The 5,327-nt window shown below is 36.3% G+C and overlaps 1 pseudogene; it reads right to left on the reverse strand.

The window, feature by feature from the left end:
• Nucleotides 1-1,929: 1,929 nt before the first annotated feature.
• Nucleotides 1,930-3,616, reverse strand: LOC138152840 (ornithine decarboxylase pseudogene; annotated as a pseudogene).
• Nucleotides 3,617-5,327: the final 1,711 nt, after the last annotated feature.

Consider the following 5,327-nt stretch of genomic DNA (forward strand, 5'->3'; position numbering starts at 1 on the left):
GCTATCTCAGGAAAGTTATGGCTATTGCTCTCCCTGTCTATGCTCTGGTGTTTTTCTAGAAAGGCCCCTTTGTCCACTGCAGCTAAAAGTTGTAATGCTTCTTTTAGCCCTGTTATTGTGACCAGAGACCTTGCTCCTATATGAACAATCACAAAGATGTCAATCTATCCTGGAACTTCAACCCAGTACTGTCTATGGGGAATGGAGTTGCCAATAAGTGCCTGCTGCACCTAATGCTAGCAAAGTCCACCAAGTCCCATGACTTGTACTCATACCAGGCTCCAAGCCTGTGCCCACACAAGCATCAAAGACCTGGGAACCTCTGATATTGTCTTGGGCTGGAAAAAAATGCCTTCCTCTGACCATTTGTTGACTCTGTCAACAATTTTATTTAATGCATTATTTTAAGGTTGTTTGGAGGTGCATATTGGAAGTATTCAGTTAGGTCTTGACATGTACTCTGCCATTTTTAAACTACATAAAATTTTAATATATAAATCTCAGCACTAAATCCCATGTGCCTGTGAGTACTTCCACTACCACTACCACCACTACCATTACCCCTAAAACAATTAAGTTCCTGAAAACTAATCTATTGTTATGTTGGAATGGAAACAGTGACAAAGTAAATGAAGGCTTGTCAGAGCAATGTATACAGAAATTTCTATGTTCTCTTTATTGGCCCTTTTAGCTGTGAAGGACTCACAATAACCTGTAAACACTGGTTTGTTGGGCTCTAATGATATCACTAATTTGTGGTAGAATTAATATCTACTCAAGGGGATGAAACTACTGTTATAAACCTAAGAAAAAGGATGACATAGCACTGTAGAATGGGTCTAAAACCTTGTGATGATAAACTTGACAGGGAAGACACCAATGTGGCATTATTTCTAGTATTACCATAAGAAGTAAAATTCATTTGAACAAATAAGCAATACCAATATCTCATCTTATGGAAATGCTTTGATTTAATTGCTTCAGAACACTAAAGTGGACAAACCATGAGTATGTATGAAATTAACTAAAGGCATGAATTGAATACAAACTTTAAATGCCAGAGCTAAATCATAACAAAATTGGAAACAGATGCCATCAGTTATAGGAAAAGACTTCATAGTACTACTTGTCAAAGACAGTTTGGTAACATAGCAGATAGAATGTTGGACCTGGAGTCAAAAAGACTTGAGTTCAAATTCTGTCTTAAATAACAACTAAATTATGATCTTGTCCAACTCACTTAACTTCTGTCTCAGTTTCTCCAACTGAAAAACAGAGATAATAGCATTACCCACCAGGGTTGTTGTGAGGATTAAAGAGAAAACATTTGTAAAGTATTTAGACCAGTGTCTGGCACATAATAGATGCTTAATGGATGGTTAATTCTCCCTTCCTTCACTCCTTCTTTCTCTCCTTTCCTTCCAAAATTTCAAGTCTAAGTCATACAATGCTGTTTTACAAACAACACACCCTTCTTCCTAAAAACTAAATTAGATGAAATAAATGATCAAGTGAAGGAGCTACTATTATCTCAAAAGGAAAAAAAAATAAAGGTCACTGAAAATCTCTACTTTTTTTAAATTCAATATACTTTTATTTTAAAACAGGTCACAACACTAAGCTCAATCCCATTCTGCCACTGCACAAGCTACAAATGCTTGCTTAGCAGCTGAGGGGCAATCTTTAGAAGCATATTTGAAAAGTGAATAAAAATCCATATAAAACAAATATTCAAATAGTTTCCATAGGAACACAGATAAGTATGACCCCACCTCTTAAGTCTTCCATATTGCTGCATTTGTGTCAAACCTATTCTTAAAACATATTTTTTATTTATATTTATATTCTATATATTTATTATATTTCATATATATATATCATATATATTTATGTTCTAGCAGGAATTAAGTTAATGGTCCCCCAAAATGCTCTAATTCAAGCTAAGCTTCCAATTAATGGCTACAAACAGCATCTATACATTAATACTAGCTGAAGTACAAGTTGTTGAGTGATGTTCCATTTCACTTTCCCAAGCACAAGATAATGGCAAAGTGTTGATATCCTGATCCTCTACTTCTGCCGGAAAACCTTGGTTCTTGATTTGTTGCATGCATTGCCATGTTGGCCCAGACATCACATAATAGATAGTTAGAGTCTGGAATCCATTGAAAGTAGAAGCAGCAGCAACAGTATAAGCACCCATGTTTTCAAACAGCATCCAATCTCCCACATTTCTGGTAAATCATAGTGTTCAACAATTCGATCAAGGCCATCACATGTTGGTCCCCATATGCTACAAAAGTAATACTTCTCAATTGGTTTGGGTCTCTTTTGTAGAATAGGTTTAACATGAACATGATCAAACAGGATGCAATTAAATGATCCATATACTCCATCATTTACATAGTACATAAAGGTTTGGTCATTTGCATCATCTTCATCATCAGAACCTGTCTGTTCCTTCAATACAAGTTTTTTGGCAATGATGTTAACTGCAAGCGTGAAAGCTGATGCAACATAGTATCTGCCTGGTTCAGCATGATTCTCACTCCAGAGTCAGGTGGAAAATACTTGTCCAGTGCTGGATTGATTACACTTGATATCTCTTCAAACTTAAGCTTTACATCTTCTGAACCAGGAAAGCCACCACCAATATCAAGAGGATACATGTTGAAACCAAACTCCACCCCCATGTCAAAGACACATCAGGCATCAGAAACTTCTTGGAAGAAGGTTTCTGGATCAGTACAACCACTTCCTACATGGAAACTGACTCCAAATAACATCGATATTCGGTTCCTTTGCTCTCTCAAGAAGTAGCCTACAAATTTTGAGAGTGGCACCAAATTTAACACTTAGAAGACAGACAGCTTTGGAGTCATCAGTGGCGATCCGCAAAACCAGTTTTGCCTTTGGATGACCTCTGGCAACTTTCATTAGCTCTACTTCACTATCAAAAGTCATCATTTGTACTCCATTGTTGGCAGCATACTTAATTTGTGACACTTGTTTGCATGGATTTGCATAAATTATCCTCTCTGGAGGCACCCCAAGACTTTGTACTAATTGTATTTCAGTCTTGCTGGCACAATCAAATCCTGCTCCTAAAGCAGCAAGTGTCTTCACTACAGCTCTGCTGTTATTACATTTAACAGCATAAAAAGGAGTTACTCGAGGAAGAGCTTTGTACCATCTCAGATATTTCTTTAGGATGTCACCAAGGTCAGCAACATAGAAGGCATCTTTATCATCAGAAGAAGAAACTTCATTAATTTTCTGGTCCAGAATATCTTTAGTAGTAAAGCCTTCATCAAGGGAACTGAAGTTAAATTCATCATTGCTAAAGTTGTTCATAGTTTCTTGATGTTCTTCTAAAGTGCAACAAAATGGAAAACTAAGAGATGGAATTTAAAGACAGGCTATTTCCAGCTTTACACCGATGGTGGTTCTCCAGGAAGACAAAGTCCTATTAAATACAAGGCTATGATTATGCCTTCGGTGCAGCTGTTGCACTGGATGTTCTCTTAAAGGGCATGGACGGAGTGGGCAGACCCCATGGAGATGCTCCAGATGAACGGAATTCGCTGGCTGCGGCGCCTTCCGCCCAACCTCTGCCCCCGTTCAGCCGCCTCCTGCCCAGCCGGAGGAGCCACGCTGAGGCCCGAGGTGGCAGGAGAGCTGGTTGCAGAGGAGCTACAGGCGGCGGAAGCTGAAGGGGTCTGACCGAAAATCTCCACTTTTTAAAAAGTTCAGTAATCATAGCTATTAATAAAACCTATAGCAAAAAAATTAGTTGTATTTTAAATAATTAGGAAAGGAGATGGACATACTTAGACTGTAATTCTAAAAAATCCATTTTAAATTTGATGGCATCAATTCAACTAAAAGAGCAATTATACTAAAATAGCATAATTCTAAAAGAGCCAGTATCTGCTATAACCATCATGAGCAAACACATCCTACTCAGTATTTGACAGAAAATATAAAAATATTTCAATGTCTGTGCAGAGCAGTATATGCAGCAGATGCTGTCACTGTGAGTACTACAGAAGGAACAGTGGAGCTACTGAACAATACTCCTAAAAACAGGGATTAAACACCAGCATGGCAGAAGGCATTGCAAAATTACATCTATATCTAGGCAATATACATAGTCCAAAAGTTGGATTCCATTTTGCCCAATTAAAAACAGCAAGAAAGAAATATTCATAAAGGAGTTAAGAAAACAAAAGCATACAAGAAGTTATCTCCCTGATTAGCACTTCCAAGTTAAAGTTCAAGACAATAACAGGAATCAAAACACAGTAAAATAAACAAACAAACAAACAAATAAATAAATAAATAAATGAATGAATGAATGAATGAATGAATGAATAAGTAAGTAAGTAAGTAAATAAATAAATAAATAAATAATAAATAAATAAAATGAAATAAAGATTTCAACATCAAAACAAAACTTTCCTACAGGGATTGAATATGAAAAGAAATTCAAGGTGAGGAAAAACCTCCAAAGACTGAAGATGTATAAAATGTCTGGTCATCTATACAGTCACAAGGAATTCAATGCAAAGAAAGCAAATGATGCATCACATGAGAAATAGAGAACATTTATATGTCACTTTTATAAATACTGAAGAGTATTATCAAGGGAGGTGATTGAAATTCTGCAAATCTGTAAAGTAGTATGGATAGATAAGTATCAAATACCTAGCTCCACTGCTTCCCAGCGGTGCAATGAATATTGACAAATCACTTTACCAAACCTCTCTCAGAAGAAAGTCTGATCATACCTTTTTTAATGGTAAGGTTCACATACAATGAAAGCAACAGTGACCCCTTCGAATATAAGCCAATTATATAATTATGTACATTGGACAAAACATACACAGATTGTTATTATAAAAATATATATTAAATTTAATTCATTTATAAGAAAACAATTGCTCAAAAGGAAAAAGAGACCTTTGTGCCAAAAAGACACATAGATATAAATACCAACTTACCATTAATTTCATAATTATTAAACAAACTACGTGAAAGTGTTATGCTGTTTTTGTTGATTATTTTAAGTCCCTTAACTCAGTAACTCATTCATGACTTATTCAAATATTACAATAGGCACATATATAGTAATAATAAGTATTAATTGGCATTTATATAGCTCTTTAAAGTTTGCAAAGGGGTGGATAGGTGGCGCAGTAAATAGAGTACCGGCCCTGGAGTCAGGAGGACCTGAGTTCAAATGTGGCCTCAGACACTTAACACAAAAAACTAGCCATGTGACCTTGGGCAAGTCACTTAACCCCAATTGCCCTGCCTACCCCCTC

Source organism: Petaurus breviceps, unplaced genomic scaffold (genome assembly GCF_028583685.1).
Source record: "Petaurus breviceps papuanus isolate PSGF00001 unplaced genomic scaffold, PetGlider_PUasm1.0 90977, whole genome shotgun sequence".
Classification (NCBI taxonomy): Eukaryota; Metazoa; Chordata; class Mammalia; order Diprotodontia; family Petauridae; genus Petaurus; species Petaurus breviceps.